A 238-nucleotide genomic window follows, 5' to 3' on the forward strand; every position below is an offset into this window, starting at 1 on the left:
ATCTACAGGTAGCTGTTATGGGGTGGTGAATATGGGAAAATATCTAATACTAATTTAGCATAGAATAATACTATACTAGATAGTTGGCGACATAATTAACTTACGAGAGATATTTACAATTTCATTATAAAAAAAAAGCGCTACGTTGTTTCAAATACTTTTTATTTAATTGTCTCGCTCCTCTGGATGCTCTACACGGGATTCGTGAAGCCCAGTTTAGGATGTTTTAGACTGCAGA

This window comes from Penaeus monodon, chromosome 32 (genome assembly GCF_015228065.2).
Source record: "Penaeus monodon isolate SGIC_2016 chromosome 32, NSTDA_Pmon_1, whole genome shotgun sequence".
Taxonomy (NCBI): Eukaryota; Metazoa; Arthropoda; class Malacostraca; order Decapoda; family Penaeidae; genus Penaeus; species Penaeus monodon.